Genomic DNA, 16,291 nt, shown 5'->3' with positions numbered 1-16,291 from the left:
AGCCGCTGCCCCGAGGGCTGCACGGCGTGGGGCTGCCCCAGCTGGGGACAGTACATGCAGCTTCTTCTCTTGCTGCGCCTCTTGCCCCCCGGCGCACGGCTGGGGGAGCTGCAGTATGACCCGCGCCGGGCCCGCGTGTGTGGTGGATGGAGGCACGAGGTAAGTTCCCGCACGGAGCTGGGGGCACCTCGGGGCTGGGCCGAGGCTGCGGGGCACGCAGTTGCCAGAGCAGAGCTGGGCGGTTCAGGTCCTGCTAATGTAGCCTGCATGACTGAGGATGGGGGTCTACATGCTGCTGGAGCAGGCCGTGCAGTGAGGGGGTCTGATGCGATACCACTTCCTGTGAGGTCTTTGAATATGGCTCGCTGGCCCACTGGGTGATAAAAAGTTCCTGATCCAGCCCCACATTCAAAAAGGTGGGACACCCCTGCTGTCAGCAAACTGCACCCTTTCTAACAGCCTTGATAGCCTCGCTGTTACCTGGAGCTAACCCGCAGGATTGATCAACAGAACAACTCGCGGGAACTGAGGTCAATAAATGACCCTGCGCTCTACAAGAAGAAACTTTACTGACTAGTACAGCACTGGGACTAGTTCGCTTCCTAAATCTAAGAAAGCACGTGCCCATTCGAGCTTTAGTTCTTTCATGTCCATACGGAGAGAAGCATGTGAATTCACACTGGTTTGTGTGTCTGCTGACAAAATTAAATCAAACTGGGAAGTCCTAATAGCAAACCATTGTCAAATACACTGCAAGATATTTTGTCTATCATTAGACTGGATTCAGTGGCTGAGAAGGCCCCTTTGAGTCTTGCATTGAATAGTAATATTCATAACCAAAGAAAATCCCTCATTTGTTTCCATCATCGATATTTAAAGTTGCACTACTTTTGCCAAAGCTGTGATTTTAAATTGATCCTCTCAAAGTGGTGTCACGTCTTACAGGGAGAAATGTTGGTCATACCATTTTCAAATTAAGCTGAACTGACACCAGGGTTACAATAACATTAAATCTCACACAGTTTTGAACCCAGTTTTTTGGGGGGCCGTTAAATGCATTTTAAGTTAAAACACTAACTTTGAATATAAATGTAGTTATGTAGCTTTGGTGACCAAACTGAACTTGAAAAATTCTCTTTGTAACCACTGATGAGAGATACAAATGTATATGGTAAAAACATGTAATTATATTATTAACTTAATCACATATGTTTGAAAAGTTGGGCTTGCTTTTCCTTTTGCCTGGTTCATATATTATGTGCTATAGGCACCGTCTAAGAGATGGGTGGCTCTGCTGGGCTTTTAATAAATCCCAGATAGTATGTTTTATCTAAAATTTTTGCTGACATCAATTTCAGTGTGACCAAGTTTCTTTCTGAGTTGAAAGTCAGACCAAGAGGGGATGAATTGTTAAACAGGTTACATGTATAGCTGAAGAAACACAAAAACGTAACAAAAAAACCATAAAGGGACTGAAAGGAAGAGAAGAAAAGAACACAAGACTGACTTAAATTAAGGGAGCTCTGTGATGGAAGATTGATACCTGTCTTTAGGTATGTTTTAGGAGATTGTATGCATCTTTCAATGTTAAATTTGTAATGTAATAAATTGAATTAATCTATATGTATAAAATTAAGTGTATGTCTGTATGTATGTATGCTTACTTATAAAACTCAAGAATGGCTGGTCCAATCTACTCTAAACCTTCCAAGATCACTGAATACCACCCAAAGAAAATTATAGGCAGGTTATTTTTCACTTGACCCTTTTTGGGGCTTCCAGTGACTGAGATTACTTCGCTTTTCAGGGAACAAACTGGCACCACTCCATTTTGGATGCACTGAATTCAATTCAACTGTCATTATTATACAACCTTGCCTAACATCTCCAAACAAAGTTACTTCTGCCATTCGGCAACCATAGCCCTCCGGCCGTTGGTTCAGGGTTTCTTTTCCTTCCCTTTTTTCCACTGGTTATCAATTTGCTCTGCATAAAGAATCATACAGAAAATGCCAGGGAAAAGGACTTCAGCTGCTGCCTAAAGATGCGAAATATAAGATCACAAGAAAGTTATGAAGAAAAGTCACTACACCTTGCAAATAATCGTGGAAGGAATGCCACTTCAAGACTGACCAAAAGTAAAGACGAAAGAGCGGAGCATCTTGTCGCGACTCGCGTAAGAAATGCTGCCTCAAGAGCTGCAGAAACTAATGAGGAAACAGTGAAACATCTTGCTGTTCATCGCATAAGAAATACTGCCTCGAGCTAGAGAAACTAATGTTGAAAAGGTGGAACATCTCACAGCAGATCATCTAAGACACGCAGGCACAAGAGTGACAAAGTAATGAAGAAACAGTGGAACAGCACGAGGAAAAATAACAACCCGGGTGAAGAATGAGCACTTTCTGCTAATTAATAAATAAAGTTTAAAAAAGTCAGACCAGATCCAGAAGTTTCATCTAAACTTAATCTATGAATCCACGAACCCCATGAAAATCATGCTGATGCTATACTATAACAAAACACATCCCATTTCTTTTATTTTTATTCTTCACCTTGCTGCTGCTGGCCTGTCTCCTGCACTGAGAATAAAGGGATGCTGGCTTAGCACAACATTAAGACAGGTCGGTGAGGGAGAGGAAAAACATCCCAAATAGCAGAATCACTTGTGAAGCTACAAAGGCATTTATTACAATACATCGAACAGCCATAGCTGCTTCTCCGAGTCCACCCCTAATTTCCTTGATTAGGGCTCCCTGATACTCAGCTCAGTCAGACTGTGATTTGCCTTGTGCTCCTTTGCAGTGGGTTGTTCTAACAATCCAACAGGTTGCCCACTACTTACAAAAGCACAACAGTATTTTCCCCAACCCTCCCCTAGTTTCCCACCTCCTAGAACGGTGGCTAGTCTCCCTCCCGTGGTCTATGCTGAAATTACACCTCACCTATTAACTAACCTTTCTACCAAACATTCAGTTTAACTACTTGCCTGTTCTTAGGATGTGGATATGTATTGACCCTGTTGTTCCAATTACAAGTTGACCTTGCATACAAGTTAACCCTATACCCTCAGGTTCAATTTTAGGGAAAGCAGCTTTTCCTCTTGAATATAAAATTAATAACTAAAAACCTTGTGCTGATGTTGCCCTTGCAGTCTCACAGGAGAATCCGGTAACCAAGGAAAGGACACAAAAGGTTAAGTGAACTAAAAACACTAAAATAAAAACTGCATTGAAAAAAGTCTGACTTGGTATTTTTATTGCATGCTCCAAAATGCTCCAAATACAAAAGTCAAGACTATGGAGGACCCAATTGCATTGCAACCCTATGTATAAATTGAGAGTCATTGTTCTGGTTCTTTTGGAGGGGAAAAAAGGTAAACTCAGAACAACAGTCAATACCAGCAACAATATGGTCTCATGCTTCCATGACACTGTATAACACAAAAAAACTGATATGCTGCTGGTAAAAAAAAGGTACAGCTGAAAATAAGTCAACTGCCAAGGCAAAAGAGACCCGATACCACTTCAGAAACTGGGGTCGAGCTGTAAGGACCATCTAAGATAGAAGAGTTAGTGCCATATTACATGAGCTGCCAGCACTCACCACCTGTATTCTTGATAGCAAGGGTGTAGCAGTCTGTGTCAGAAAACCTTGTCCAATTTCCATAGTAAACCCTTCTGGACAGAATGTCATCTCAATCTCAGCCAGGACCAATCACCGTTCTCTTATTCACCTTGATCCTGAAGTTCGGGGACTTGTGTACATGCAATAGGCTTACCACTTGAATTGCTGGAGTACAATTCTGCCTTTGGGATATGTATCGTATCCCGAAGTTACGCTGTCATACAAATAATACATAGATCAGACTATTCTCACTCACCACATCCACCAAAAGCGAGTACATTTATGTGCAAGCCGGTATCCTCATCTTACAAAAGCACTTTGCAGACTAGTTTCCTGTTGACAGCAGGGAGATGACAGCACCACACACCCTATAGGAATTAGGCTGTAAATTTTGCTTTAAAAAAAAACAGGAAAAAAAGATTCCAGATTTAAGAGCTATTGAAATAACATCAGGAGACAAGTGGGACATAACTAGCTCTGAAGTGAGGTTGCTGCTCAAGCTACAACATAATTTCACAAAAACCACCGGTGCCAACAGGAGAGTAATTAAATTCAACTTATAATAATACCAGTATTATAAACCCTTGCACCTTTGCATTCTTAATCCCCAGGCTGATTGCTGACAAACTGAGTTAAACAAAAATGTTACTGTGAACTAACTACAAGGACAGGAGAGGAAAGGGGGTGAGATATAAAACTGGGCACAGAAGTCACTAAAGTGATTTGGCAAACACCTCTTTCTCTGGCTGTGGTGTACCACAGACTAGCACAGATTGTATACAGGCGGGAGTTTCACATAGGATGGCTGCTGTTGCTTTCTCTAAACACAATCCATGAGATGCATTTAGCTTGCCAAGGCATCGAGGGTGTTATGCTCAACCTCTTCTCAGTAAAAGATTCAGTGCCACTCGTTTGTATCCAGATTCTCTTCTGACTGGCTTCAGCACATATGTTCTGGGATTGTACTCGACTGTTTTATCATCCTTGGTGCCCCTGCCTTTTTGGCTTGGATTCAGTCCCTGCTTGCTGAACAGCCAAATGGAGCTGGTCCTGTTCCCAGTATTAGTCTACAATTTCTTACAGAAACATTTCCAAATCCCCAATAAGACTCCCAACTTAGAGTCTTCAGAACTAAATCAGGGGATTAAAGCTGGTAGTGACTAAGTTTTCCCTATATCAAAGCACACTGAGGATTAGGAAAGCAAAACTGTTCCTTATCCATCTATTCACTGCTGGTTCCAACCAGGGGACACAGCAGAGTCCCAGATGGGAAGATAATGGAGTATCCTTTCAAGTGCAGAAATGAGTCTTGAAACAGTAAGGACTCCAGAACAACACTGTCTTGCATCTTGAAGCCCCCCTAAACGTTGGTTCTCAGTAAAGACCCATGTGAGCATGTTCTAAGGCAGGGGTAGGCAATGTTTTTTTGGCTGGAGTGCCAAAAAACCCCAAAATCTCTACCTTGGAAGGTGCCAGAGTGCTGACATGCCAGAGTCTGGAGCAGCTGTTTGCAGCCTGTAGCCAGCCCATGGAGCCTGGTCTGCTTGCAGCCTCCCAGCCATCTGCTGGGAGCAGCTTGGGCTCCGTGGCTGGCAGCATTTGCTTAGAGCCTGGGCTGGCAGTGGTGCACCAAGCAAAATGGCCTTGCGTGCCATGCTCGGCACACGTGTCGGGGGTTGCTGACCCCTGGTCTAAGGACACAATGGTCCCCTAAAACTTCACAGAAGAAACAATCCTGCTGTGCTGTTCCTGTGATTCACAAATTCAAATCTTGCCTTAATCACAAATATTTTTTCTAGTATTCATGTTTTTGAGGCTGGCTTTCTTCCTTCTTAATCCTCACTTGATAAATAGAATAAACACACTGGGGTGGGATGGGAGAGGCCCTCTAATCTAACCAGTGAGTCAGTGAAGTTCAACCCATAAACCACACATGCACTTTTGCATTAAATCACCTTGTGTTGCTCTCTCTCTGTTCCAATCACAAAAAGCCTTCAAAGCCACAGGAACTCTTCACATATGCTAACAAATCTAGGATATATTTATGAGTAAATATATACAAAAGGATTCTCCTTCTATAACCCTGCTCATTGTTCAGTTGTAACCGCTCCAAAAGGTCCTGGAGAGGTGGTCACCCCCAGCTAATATTTCACACTCAGCTCAGCAACCCCTGAAGGAAGCTGGAAATGGACCACTAAGATCAGTGAGGCAAAACAGTAGTAAAGCTCCATTTTGGGTTGGCTTCCCCAAAGCAAACCCAGCATCCTAGAAAACACAAAGAATCCAAGCAACATGCACATCTTATTTCTTTACATTTTCATGTGCATTTCCTACTTAGCAGGTTTGTTTCATGAAGCCATCTGTGTTCAAGCCTGCTCTTCTGTGACTCCCTACTCTATTTGAAGACACTATAACTTATATTTCAATGAAGTGCGTGGGCATCTCGTCTCCCGTATGATTTTGGCTCATAGCAGTGTCTACCCTTAAATCGTCCTCTGATCCTGGGCTACGCAGAGAGAAGGACATGCACTGAGAAAGGAAAGCAAGTCCACCCAATCCTGTAGACTGTGAGATAGGAGCTGTACACAAATAGATCTCACTAAAACCCCAAGTACCTGGAAGAAACTCTTGCGTTTTTAAACAAAAATAAGGGATGAATGAATAAATGCAGATAGATAAGTGGGAAAACCATCTATATAGATATTGCAAGGTGAAGAACTCAGCTAGAGAGTAAATGCAAGCAGGTACTGGCCATGATTCATCATCATCCTCAAATCAAGACTACACATCAGCTGCTGGGGGGGGGGTAACTTAACATCCTGAAATTTTATATATGGAGCAAGACAAACAGTAATTTTCCAACTCCCTCCTCATAACAGTTAAAGGTGAGATATTAATTTTGCATAATTAAATCAGTCCACAGGATTGCCATGGTTTTTAGACATCGGCTAGCTTCTCTCTTGTAACGAAGCTTAGGATTGGCTGAGTTTCTTAAAAGCCATTTGATTAATGTCTACATGTCAGCTATTATGGGATGTTCCAGGTTGTTTTACATTGTTATTCCACCTTATAACCATGACCAGCTGTACTACTATTTACAATTAAATTTATGCACTGTCCAGTGCTTAGTGTGAACATAGTGCCCCAAAACTGGTTTCCAGTGGTGCCCGTCTTCACTTTGCCAAAATGAGAAGGAAAACCCTGCACGTTGTTGCCGACAGACACTTGGGAAGTCTATCCCGTGACGCACAAAAACAAACAATGAAACGTTGTCACCTGGATCGGAAGTTTGGAGGTTTCCTACGAAGTGAAAATCCTGAATAAAACTCAGTTTAAACCAATCCAAACTTTTCCACGTTGACTTTAAAATATAAAAGATATTTAAAAAAAACAGAAATGATCATTGTTGTTTTTACTGCCGTTATTCACAATATTAAAATGTTCCCTGGGATTCTTTTTGGTATAATGAGGCATAAACGATTACACTAGAACAATTTTTCATTTAAACACTTTTCAAGCCGTTCCATTCCACACTGGCATTTCACAACAGAAAAATGTTCGGGCAAAAAAAGAATTCAATCAGCCCTTGTTCATGTGATCTTTGCTGCATGAAAATGTGTAACATTTATGCAGAATTAACTTAAATGATAGATCTCTGGATGTATCCTTTCTTCCTTGGCCTTTTTATTGCCTGAATTGATTTGTTCTCTGCCAGTCGGAATCTGCTTATGATTTGTATGGAGAATTTTCTGCAGTTTTGGTGCTGTGGCCATTGAGTCTAATGGAACAGAAAAAGGGACTAACCTTGTAATACAGGACATTCAGCAGGGCCGACCTCAAGAACAGCAAAGAGATGCAGCTTCTGAATTTCCCCTGGCCCACATCTCAGATCCGTGGCAGTTGCTTTGAACCTGCAAGTATTAGAGCACACCAGACACTTAGCATGCCTTGCAGGAAAGACAGCATCATTTGAACCTTATATTAGATAAAGGTCTCCAATTTGCACTGGATATATGTCAAGTCTACTATGCCTAAGAAAAGGTATATGGCATACCTCGTTTTATTGCGCTTCGCTTTATTGCGCTTTGCAGATATTGCGCTTTTACAAATTGAAGGTTTGTGGCAACCCTGCGTCAAGCAAGTCTATCGGCGCCATTTTTCCATTGGCGCCATTCGGCTCAGATGATGGTTAGCATTTTTTAGCAATAAAGTATTTTTTAATTAAGGTATGTACATTGTTTTTTAGACATAATGCTATTGCACGCTTAATAGACTACAGTATAGTGTAAACATAACTGTTATATGCACTGGGAAACCAAAAAATGCGTGTGACTCGCTTTATTGCGGTGGTCTGGAACCGAACCCGCAATACCTCCGAGGTATGCCTGTATATATAACCTTCTATGTCCAATACACCAGGGCTGGGAGAATTTTACACCATGAATATTAGTGAGGAACAAGTTTGCAAAGTCCCCACCGTGGGAGAGTGGAATACGGGTCTCTCGTCCTCGGCACACCTTTCCTCGCCAGTCCTGCAATTCGAATATTATAAAAGCCTCCGTCTGTCTGTCCGTCTGTCTGTCTGTAATGCTTGATTCGCACTCCGATTGGCTGACGGAAACAGCCAGTCAAGGCGCTGCAAGCGGAGGGGAGCACCGCCACGACTCCAAAGCCACGCCTGGACCGAGCGGTGGGGGAGCCGAGGCCGGCGGCGCTGGACTATTTGACATCCTTTGTTTACGCGGTGATGTCCGCTAGTCGCTGTGGACCGCCTGCGGATGGCGGCCAGCGGTTCACGGGGACCCCACACCCCTGATGGGGTGTGGAGATGGAGCTGGGCTGGCACCGGACCGAAACAGAAGCTGGCTGGGATGGGGGGAGGGGACAGCGGCCTGACTCCAAAGTGGGGGGGAGCCTGGCCCCAAAGTGGGGTGCTGGTGTGGCAGTGGTGGCCTCGCTCCCCCTACCAGCAGAGGCAAAGTGAGGAAACCCCCCGCAAACACTGCACAAGCAGTAGAGCCCAGCCTGCCGCAGCGGCGGTGGGGAGCAGCGGGCCGACCCGGCAGCGGCGGGAAAACGGGAGGAGCAGGCTTGGAACCGACGGGGGTGGCGGGGGGGCCCGGGCCCGAGATGGGGCAGGAGGCTTACTCCCCCTCCCCCAGCCACTGCCACATCGGGGCCGCTCCCCTCCCACCGCCACGGCTCAGGGCTCCCCCCCGTCAGCTCCGAGCCCACCCCTCCCATTGCCCCGCGGCCGCTGGGTCGGCCGGGGCCCGCTGCTCCCCCTGCCACGGCGGGCCGGCTTCTCCCCACCCTTGGCCTGAGCCCATTCCTCCCCCCACCACTGCGGTGGGGAGTGGGGCAGCGGGCCCAGACCCCAAGCAGCAGGAGGTAAAGGGGGAGCAGGCCTGGACGGGGGGGGGAAGGCATGGGGCTCCATCCCCGCAGTCATTCTTGAGAGTCAGTGGGCTAGTACTACATAAAAGGATAGGGTCTGTGACTTGTATCCAAAAGCCAGCTGGCTTCCCTGGAAACACAAATTTCCCCCTCACCCATCTGAATCTCTAAATTTTTCCTTTTGCCTTTTAGTTCTACTTGGGATTTCACAAACCAGGACAGATGGCTGGTCCATCGAGTCCAGCATCCTGCCTTGATGCTTCCACCATCTGAGGGTTCAGAAAAAAGGGAAGTGTACAAAGATGCTCTCCCAGCCCCTGCTAGGAGGAAACCAGCCGACCCTTTCAGTCTCAAACCTAATGGTTACCTCTTAGCTTGCATATTTAAAAACTCTGATCATTCACATGAGTTTTTCCACCACAGGACACTCAATTTTGTCCTTAATATTCCCAACAAAAGTCTTAAAGTTTACCGTTCCAGCACAGGTAGGGTGTCTGGCCAAAGCATCCCTGCTTATTCCACCAACATTAGTCTCTACGGCAAGAGTTTTCCTTGCTCCCACCATGAGCAGATTTAGTTCATTCAGGTAGCAATCAGTGAAATCCCAGAGTCTCTCAGGGTCACAGCTTTCTCAGTGGAAAGTAATCTCTCCTTCCAGTTAGAGAAAATCCTTTGATGTGACCTATGAGGAAAGGACCTCAGCCATTGAACTGCTTCCAAGTTAAAAGAGAACATTATCAATTTAATTACAGAGATCCCTCTCTTAATATAAGAGCAACCGGCACCAAGATGCATAACAAACAGTTACTGGGCGAAAGAACAAGTCAGTATTGAAGATCCTCCACAAAAGAGGTCAAGTTAATTTGAGGTGACCTTCCTCCACTCCCAATAATAATTCTTGAATAGTAAACCAATACTCAGAGGCCTCTCTACCAGCTGGACTGCCTCCCCTTACACTCAAGTACAGCGTTGCAGTGTTCCCCACCAAGTCTACGTGGCCGGGCTGTACAATTGTTTTCAGATCATTGAAATGTAGATGGCTAAAGCCACCAAGGCCAGATCAACAGGTCCTCTCGGTCACAAGGATGCCAATGCTAATTCCTGGTATGTCAAGAGGCATGATATGATGCCTTCTAGTAAGAGTTCAGACCAACCAACACCAAGTCTCCCTATTCCCAGCAGTGGCACTAGACAAAGTCGCAACAATGCAAAGAAATGTCCACAACAAAAAATACGTAGTTGTATGCAATATAGCAAGCAAGTTACAGCATAAGAAGAACACTGTGTGCAGCTACCAGGGCCTCTAAACCAAAGGAAAGTGCAGCCGTATCACCCAAAACTATAAAGGGCCTTAAAAGAGAAGCTATTCTTCAAAAAACAATGGCTTGAGTGACAAACGCTTGGCAAACACTGGGGTTTTGTCCCAGCAGCTGCACCACTGGCACTGGGATTCATGAAAACTGTGTGACCAGACTGATAATTGCAAAGGGGGAAGAAAGCAGGGCTGTTAAAGAAACACAGAACAGTGAAGCCTTTACCCTGCGCGGGAATCGCACACAGTGGCAGTCCTGTCATTTCTTACCTGTACACGGCCCCGTTTCCGGCGGAGTGCAATCTTCTTGCCGGGCTAGCAGATGCAGAATCCACTGGTCTTACCAGTCAAAGCAATTTCCAAAGACAACAGCACAGATTATACTTGAGACCAATTTCTTTCTTTCTAAATGTGGGGGGGTGGTGAAGGGCTGTGCTGACAAGCAAGAATAAAGATCCCCCGGTTTTAAAAGTTCTCCATACAATGCCTCTCTCACCAAGCCACACAGAACAGCAAAGGCAGGGAATGCAAAACAGTTTCAAACCCTCCTTACCTCACTCTTTTGCTCAATCCTCTGTAATATGAACCTCCCTTGTACTGAGATCTTTCCAGCAGGATGAGGGCACAGATGGCACGCGGTGCTTGGAGATTACACACTAATCCTTTACTTTAGTCTCATTCGGTATTAATACAAATGTAACATCCTTGTGTCACCAAAAGCACAACTTGGGAGGCCAAGTGTCGTTGGGGTGAGCTGCCCTTTTAAAAGGGTTGGCTGTAGCCCCCACCTATTACGGGCCTGAGCCCAGGATCAGAAGAGATCTGAGGTGGTGACTTGCAGGTCCCAAAAGCAGCATTGCTAAGGAAGATCTGCAGGCAGCAGGCAAGCTTCTGCAGGAGACCCCGTCTCCAGAGCGGTGGTCGGAGCTGGACATTGTTGCCGCACAGAACTGCTTTCATTGAGAGAAGCAGAACACCACCCTTCACGGCATGGCAATCTGCCGTGGCTGGGAGAGTGATATCATGCCACCCTCTTACGTGGCAACCTTCCCTCTGCCCATGAAAAAGTTTGGATTGTACCAAGACTCTTCACTGCAGATAGCAGCAGCAAACAAGCATCCTTTTATTGGTGTTTTGGAGCCAACCTCCAACAAGAACCAGAAAGCTAATAGGCCTGCGCAAAGTGGCGAGTATTCGTTTCAAGTTCGGCTGACCCAGGGGGCAGCGATTCGACTTGGTGATTCGAATCACGGCCCTGAATCAATCTGGCTGAATCTGATTCAGAGATTCAGCTGCTGCTGAATCAAATCTCTGAATCACACAGGCCCATCCCCTGCCTGCTCTCAATGGCTGCCCCATCCGCCCCAGCTCCCAACTCTTTAAAAACAAACCCCAAACTCACCAGCTCCTGCCCAGCAAAGGGGGGCTGGGGAGATCCCCCGCTGCAGGGGGGGGGGCCGCCTCTTCCACGAGCCCCCAGAAGCCCCGAGGCCGCTGCAGCAGCCAGCAAATCCAGGGGCTTGGTTGTTTTTTTTTAAAGGGCTGGGCAGCCATGGGGGGCTGGGAGAGCGGGCGGGGGTCAGGGGGCTCATGGCAGAGCCCTCCATGTGGCAGGGGGCAGCAGGGATCATCCCCCCACCCCATCTAGCAGCACCCAGCAAGTAGGGGCTTTTTTTTTTTTTAACGAGCCAGGAGCTGGGCCAAGCGGGGCAGCCATGGGGGGGCTGGGAGAGCAGGTGGTGGTCAGGAGGCACTCAGAGGGGCTGGGGGAGTGGGCACAGGATGGGGCCTGGCAGGGGTCCCCCCATCCACCCCGCCCCCCCAATCCCCTGCTTACCAGCATGGAGTCTGGATCCAGCTCCCTGCTGCAGCAGGCAGGGACCACCCAAATCCCCGAAGCGCTCCGAATCGATTCAGACCTCTTAATTGGTCCCCCAATTCGATTCAGCTTCGGAGATTTGGCCAGCGAATCGTGCCGAATCTCCTCCAAAACAAATCGGCACCAAAGCTTCGCACAGCCCTAAAAGCTGGTGCCTAAGCTTGTGCCACTCCAGACTGCTGAACTGCATGGTCTGAACTGACACCAGGAAGGCCACGATGCACAAGGCCCGTCAGCGAAGCCCACACCTCTGCAGTAGGCACAGTCTCAGTGTGCAGTCATCACCCTCTTGCTGTATGAGCACCCGTTGCACCTGCCTTCTCCAAGCTCTTTGCAGTGCTGGACATGGGATAGTACAAGGGAAGGAAGAGGCAAACATGGCTCTTAGAGCTATGTCAGACATTATCCTGGACTCTGACAACACAGGTACTTCCCTGGCTGCCTCCAAAGGACCTCGTTGGATCCAACTATTCCTGAGGACAGAGAATTCAGACATATTCAGGGAATGAGCCCAGAAGGGACTCTTTGAAGGCACATGCACATAGGGACTGTTGTCTGAATCTCTCCAAGCACTTGACAGAAGGAGGATGTTATTATCCTCACTTTCAAGAAAAGTAAACTGGTGGCATGGAGAGGTTCAAGGCCTGCTCCAGCTGACAATGGAGTCAACAGAAGCTTTGTCATGGGCTTTAAATGGCCATAGGGGACTTATTGAAGGTCACAGAGCAAGTCAGGTGCAGTATGAACAAAACCCAGACCCTTGGGTCCCAACCCCACCAGTCTCGGAAGCCGGGTGCTGGGTCCTGAAGGTATTTGAATGTCAGCACCACAGCGCATCCCAAAATGCCCCATGAAAGTTCAACTGTTGCCAGGCCAAAACTTTAGCTTAATATGATTGCATAGTGTGACTGGAGTTGCATGGAAGTGCAGAGTAGAGCTGAACAATCAAGACATGGTGACCTAGGAAAACCAGCCCTCTGAGAAACAGACCCTTAATTAGAGCATTAGGATCATTTCCCAGAGCTTCTGGCATTGCACTGTTTTTAACCATTTTAGTAATTTGTCCCAGATTGCAGAAGCCCCTGAAGTGGGTGCAGTTGAGCTGATCTGATCCTCTCCACATCATGCACAAGAACATGAACACCTTCCTTTTACTGCGGTGGAGGAGAGGAGGGGTAAGAGATCCAGGGCAGCACAAGAGGGACCTAAAAACTATCCATCCTGTTTAGAGAAGATTCCCCTAAGCATAGATGACATACATCAGGATACTTTCCAAGAACACATTTGGAAGCCGCAGCCGGGGGGACAGAGGAAGGATTCAGGACATGCTGTTTACCCCCAGACGACCCATCTACATTTTGCCAGAGGGCACTCCAGTCCTTGAAGCAGCCAGGACTGAGTGAGTGCAAAGAGACCTTGAAGCTTGGTAATTTCCCCCACTGTCCATAGACCGATAGCTCCATGGCACACCTCAGAGGCATGATGCAGAACTTTGGCCAAAGTCCCTAAAAGAGTCTGTACTTTGGAGAGACACATGCGAAAGAAAAGGTGGTGATAGACTTCAAAAAAAGCTAGGAGCTGAAGGACAGGTGCCTTGGATCAGGGACTGCTTGAGGATTCGGAACAGCTTTGGGTATTGAACTACTTGGGCCGACAGGAGGAGATTCTTACCTACCCCAAAGGTAGGTTCAAAGACAGCGGCAATGCTTGACCTGAGAAAGACTCCTCCTATTTGATGAAAGCTGCCCATATGGCTTCATATCCAATCAAGAACCACAACATCTATCACCCCCCACCAAGGGAGGCTGAATGCAGGACTGAGTCTTAGGGCCAGTGACCACAGTGTGAATGATCAATGTTTTGTGAGATTCAACTGCCCAGATTCATCTTTTCCATTCTCCCTCACCTACTGACAGATGGTCCTGTCTGAGCAACCCTCTGTGTCTGCACCAGACACCCAGCCTGCCTGACATATTTATGCAGCTTGCACGGCAGACTCAACCTGTGCTGAATCCGTGGTCTCATTAGGGCAAGAAAAAAAAAAACTTTCAGCCTCTGTGGCTGTGAAGCACGGTTGCCAGCTGTCCATATATTTACGGATAGTCCATAAAAAGAAAACAAGCTAAAAATGCCTGTCCATAAAGTCCATTAAAAAATTGAGCCACGTGCTAGAGCAGAGGAGCATCACCTTGTGTCCGAGTGGGACCACACCACCCTGAAGGGAGCAGTTTCTTACGGCTCTGTAGCCCCCTCCACATCTCCAGCCAAATGCTGCTGCTATGTCCCATTGCCTGCCTGTCACACTCCTGGGTCACAGGTAGAGAGACAGCCGTCCTCCTTTGGTTGTCTGTGCCAGGACAGTGGGGCATGTGGAGGTAAGATCGGGGGGTAGCAGCAGCATTGTGTAAAACCGTTGCTGCAATCAAGCAGGGTTGTCAATGCAAGACTTTTTTTTACTGATAACCTGAAAACTTTTTTACTGACAGCTAAATGTTTTTGTTTTTGAAAACTACAATGGGTGTTAAACCCATAAATTTGAGCTCAGCCCTTGTCCAGGGGCCTGGCAGGATTACATTTACACTACATAAAACATAGGTCAGTAAAAAAAACTTTTTTGTCGGTAAAAACCTTAAGGACTGTCAGCAAAATACCTGCCTTGGGTTAGCAACCCTGTTGTGAAGACAATCCTACAAACATGACGGAAGTGTAAATCAATGCAGCGTTGCCTTCCTGAATAATCATGCAGCCTAAAATAATCACTAAAAGAGGTGTGAATGTCTGCAATTTCCATTAATCTCCGGAGGTGTTGGTGCTATAAGCCCTGTGATAACATGTTAAATGACAACTTTAGCTATTCCACTGCTGAATACTCTAATGGAAGGAAGGGAAACTAAGCACAGCAAGGAAGGAGACACAGAGAAGCAAGAGTGAGGGATGAAGAAGAAAGAGGAGCAAAGGGCAGAAAGATGACTAATCTTATATCCTGCCTCACTCCAAGCAATAGAGGATGTGATAATAAGAACTTAATAATAAACAAAACCATTAGAAGTTTGATTACTAGATGAAGGCCATATTGGACTCCCGATCTTTGAGGAGCCCACTATCCAAGGGCACAAGTCGAAGTTCTGCTATGGATTCAAGAGAAGTATATACTCCCAAATTCATGTTCCAGCTGTTTCAATTCATTCAAGTCCCCCACATTAAACTGCTGCATAGGTGTTGCTCCACAACCAGTGTATTCCCCCTTGGCCAAGGCTGCAATCCAGCAAGTGAAGAGACTCCAATACACACAGCTTTGGCATCATGAACCAAGACAGACAGAGGACACAAGAACCGGGCCACTCGGATACCACCGGGATAGAACCCAAATTAGCAACAGCCAAAAAATCTGTCTTGTTGGATCTTGAACCACAGGGCCGGGCTGACAAGCAGGTAGTGTGGCTATAGCATGCCAGATTACTGGCTGCTAGAACTAGTATTTTTGCTGGAGCTCACATCACCTTCCACAGCTGTACGTGCCCTTGGAAATAAAACAGGGAGAGGGAGACAACTGAAAAAAGCTGTCCCCAGGGGTCCCAAATAGTGCAAAAATCAGATGCTTTCATAATGGAAAGACAGTAGTGACTGCCAACTATTTGCTATCAGAAAAAATGCAAAAGGACTGCTCAGGTTAGCGTAGTTAAGGCAACTCAATTCCTGTAGGTTCCCAACCACTGGGCCACAGCCTGGTACTGGGCCACGAAGGGTTGGCTGCTAGGTTGTGGCCTGAGCCCCCGATCTGTCCGCCCGGGGTTAAAGCTGGGGGGCGGGGCAGCCCTCAGGAGGGAAGCAACCAGCTCCATCACTCCGATGCCAGGCCTCAGCACTAACTACAATGCATGTTTAGTACCCATAATAAGAGAGACTAAATTAATATGCCATAATTGGCACTACTGTGCATTAGCGCAGATGAACGCTTTTTAAGCGACGTTAATGCACATTAGATTAAATCTACTGTGCATTAGCATGGTTTTTGCCAGCCATGCTAATGCTCAGCAGAATTAGTCTTCTGTGCACTAAGCATCCCATGTAGACAT

This window comes from Crocodylus siamensis, chromosome 6, assembly GCF_052110815.1.
Source record: "Crocodylus siamensis isolate JL-2025a chromosome 6, ASM5211081v1, whole genome shotgun sequence".
Lineage (NCBI taxonomy): Eukaryota > Metazoa > Chordata > Crocodylia > Crocodylidae > Crocodylus > Crocodylus siamensis.
The sequence above is the reverse complement of the archived record's forward strand: the minus strand, read 5'-3'. Positions refer to the sequence as shown.